Source organism: Sus scrofa, chromosome 10 (genome assembly GCF_054392235.1).
Source record: "Sus scrofa isolate SSC_HxYL_T2T_F1_AM1 chromosome 10, Sscrofa_HxYL_maternal_Yorkshire_Landrace_v2.0, whole genome shotgun sequence".
Lineage (NCBI taxonomy): Eukaryota > Metazoa > Chordata > Mammalia > Artiodactyla > Suidae > Sus > Sus scrofa.
Genome location: NC_139392.1, coordinates 36,654,878 through 36,658,761, shown reverse-complemented (window position 1 = coordinate 36,658,761; position 3,884 = coordinate 36,654,878). Strand labels below are relative to the sequence as shown.

At 37.5% G+C, this 3,884-nt stretch overlaps 1 pseudogene; it reads right to left on the bottom strand.

Moving 5' to 3' along the window:
* Window positions 1–207: 207 nt before the first annotated feature.
* Window positions 208–1,173, bottom strand: LOC110258409 (olfactory receptor 5L1-like; annotated as a pseudogene).
* Between the last annotated feature and the right edge of the window lie 2,711 nt (window positions 1,174–3,884).

Here is a 3,884-nt window from a genome sequence, read left to right as displayed (position 1 = left end):
TACATTTTATATCAAATAAAAGTAAACAAATGGGCTAAAAATTTTGAAATATGCTCAATCTTAAACATGTAAATTGACAATGCACGAAGATAAGTGAATTTAAAAACTCGCAATTGCTAGGCATTTCTTGACTGTTCCCTGCCTCTCAGAACAGCAGCCCATCATTACACAATTCCACCAGCCTTCACTTTGGAATGCTGAGTCTCACTAGGAAAATATTCTCTTGGAAAATTTTTTGGAGTTCACTACTTTTCTCAGTGCTTCTTTCACATCCTTGTTCCTCGGACTGTAGATCAGGGGGTTCAGCATGGGAATCACTACAGTGTAGAACACTGTGGTCACTTTGTCCATGGCCATACTCTTGCTGGCAGAATGGGGCCAGCAATAAATGAAAAGGATTGTTCCATGAAAGACAATGATGACTGTGAGGTGGGAGGCACAGGTGGAAAAGGCTTTGGACCTTCCCTCTGAAGAGCGCATCCTCATTATGATGATGAGAATGAATAAGAAGGAGGTGAGGATGATCACTCTGGAGATGATCTCAGTGAACAGGGCCACAATGTATAACACCAGCTGATTTGTAGTGACATCAGAGCAAGCAAGAGATAAGAGATGGAGCAGATCACAAAAGAAGTTGTTGATCACATTTGATCTGTAAGATGGAATCTTAAGAGCTAAACACACATGAAGCAGATAACACTCAGTCCCACAGAGGTAGCAACAAGACACCAGCTCCACACAGACATTTTGGGAAATGGTGGCCATGTACAACAGTGGGTTAGAGATGACCACAAAGCAGTCATAGGCCATCGTGGCTAGTAAGATGACCTCAGTTACCACACATGTGCAAAACAAGTAAAATTGCACAACTCACCTCAGGAAGGAAATGGATTTGTCTTCATTTATGATGTTAGCTAGTATCTTGGGAACAATCTGGATTTCCCAAGTTCCGTCGAGTAACAGAAATCCACATACGTCAAATGGCTAAGGAAATAGTACACGGGGGTATGGAGTTGAGGGTTGACCCAAATCAACCTTATCATGCCCAGGTTCCCCAAGACTGTGACTCTAGATGACAAAAAACACCAGGAAGAGGAAGACTCTCAATGCAGGGACATCTGAGAATCCAAGGAGAATGAACTCTGTTACAAGGGTGCAATTTTCCTTGCCCATGTCCCCACAGTATTGGGGTTGTTGAAAAATTCTATTAGTTATTTTTCCTTATATCATTCCAAATTCAGTTTTGACTCCATCCTGAAAAATACATGAGACTAAATAGAATAGTTAAATTTCTTCAGCAAAGGAATAGGATATTGTTTTTGGGAGATTTCAGCAAAAGTTCAGACATTGTGGCACATGCATAGAACTCACATTTTAATTCACAAATTGCATGCAAGTCTTCACATCCATGAGAGCCTGTATGATTCCTTAAAGCAGTTCTATACAATTTAGAGCTTGTAAATGAATTATTAGGAAGACATCCAGTACTATCTAGTTAACTATAATGTATTATGACAAATTTGTTTTTATTGGCAGACCCTTTATTCAGTACCAGAAATACTGCAACCCCAGGAAATAATTTTTCTATAAATAGTTCATAGTAACTGTTTCTCACTAAAATTATGTTAAACTTGCTTATTAATATTATTAATCCACAAGTGTTCATTTTATCAATTTTTGATGGGAAAAGTAGTTTTTAGACTCTAGATTAGCACTTTATCAATAAAATTAGCATAGTGATTTTGTTAAATAGGCTATACAATGTTTGCAGTTGTTCAAGGAATAGGTCCTCATTTTCAAACTTTTTGAAACAGACTTATAAAGATCTACTTTACAAATGAATTCACTGTTTTAAATCTGTTTGAAGAACTAATCGAATATGTGAATATGAAGTTTACAGAAATGTTTGGTGCTGCATCTCATCATTATTGATGATAGCAAATAAAGTGTAAAACTGCAGGTAAATGGTCAGAGTTATGATTTATACATATACCATGGAATATTATGCAGCTTTCTGAATAACTTTTGAAAGTACCAAGGATCTTTATTTTCAGAGCCTATAGTAAATTGGTGGCTGCAGATAATATTTCACTATTTCCCATTATCTTCCTTCTTTGCAAGTCTTCAGCCACAAGGTTACATCTCATTTTCATAACAAGATTGCTGAGACCAGCTAAGCAGGATGGGGCTGAAGAACGGGTGCTGTGAAACTTAAGGAAAAAAATTAACATAAAACAAGACACAGAGACATATAATTAAGTAAAGGTGGGAACCAGGGGACTCAAGGTCTCAGGGACCAAGAACACTGCCTCAAGAAACCACACTGCTTTTATTGTGCTCTTTAGGATGACATCAAGTAAGGAGGGGCTATGGGTGGAGGATATAGGGTTTGTTTACTATTTTATAAGTTCTTTTATTATTTTAAAAGCCACTTAGTTGTTAAAAGGTTAAGATTTTACTCTGACCTTTAGGCACATAACAATCATTAGCATTTGGTATGCATTTGGCATAGCATACCAGAGAATTCACACTGTGCTTCCACAAATGGCATACCTATTTTCTGCAACCAGGCATGCCTAGGTTTGCACCTTGGTTCACTTTGCTAATGCATAGTCTGCTAATGTCCCCTCATAAACCATTTGGCCATGAGGTTTCTCTTTCTCTTATTCCTTAGAGGACATATCATGCTTGTGCAAACAGCGTGCCAATCTGCACAGGTACAGTATGCCTACACCAATGCATTATGTCCTCATTCAGCTGACCCTATGAATAGCCTTTAGGTCTTTGTTCTTAAGCTTAAGCCATTTACCAGCACTCTGACTGTTTTTCAAGAAGGAAGATGGGATAAAGTAAAGCAGAAAGATGGGATTTTTCAGCAAAGAGGCTAAGAAAATATTGTAGAGACATGTCTTATGACACAAGGTAAACAAATCATACTGGAAAGGGATTAAGGAGGTACATTTAATATAAAAGCAAAGGAAAACCAAACCTCTTTACAAGCATATCATGCCAATTCAATTACGTTGAATGTTAAGTTTCAGATTAATTTACAAAAGTTGTGACAGAACCATGATTTACATGAAAATCAACACAAGTTACATCTTAAAAAAAAAGGAAAGAAAAAATCAATTCAGAAATAGTAAGCCAGGTAAGCATGCAAACTTCAGAGTACATAAAATATGCAATGACTAGTGCCCAAGTAGTGATGTCCTGCAGAATAAGGGAATTTTATTTGAAGGTTCTGAACAGAAGCAAAGGAATTACAAGCTAAACCAGGAGGCCAATCCCCTCATTTCATATATGAGGCAGTGGACAGACCAACTGGCAAAGTTCACTCAGATAGGTGAAAGGCGTACACAGATCTAACTGCTGGCACTCCCTACTGACACACATTACTTGACCATACACACATCTAAAACACAAGAAGAAAATATTTGAACACACTAAGCCCACTGATTTAACAAAACATTTCAAGATTAATACACATGTTGGCGGTGAAGTTGTTACAGCACAGCAGTGTATGACATGTATTTAAGAGATTTCTCAAAGATTTTAATGCTCAGTTTTGATAAACACAATCAAGTTTTCATCCAGTTTTCTGATGTGTAGCAAAAATGTACTGCAGCTTTAAAAAAAGTTCATTCTTCAGCTTTGTACACTTCTTATGCTCTATCTTCAAAACTGAACATTGGGTTTTCTAATCTGCTTCCATGGCACATGGAAGTTTGCAAGCCAGGGGTCAAACCCGAGCATCATGGCAACAACCCAAGCTGCTGCAGTGACAATGCTGAATCCATAACCTGCTGCACTACAAGGGAACTCCAGCACTAGGTATTTTTAACGTAAGCAATGTGATGTTCTATATACATTCTTAACACGTATTT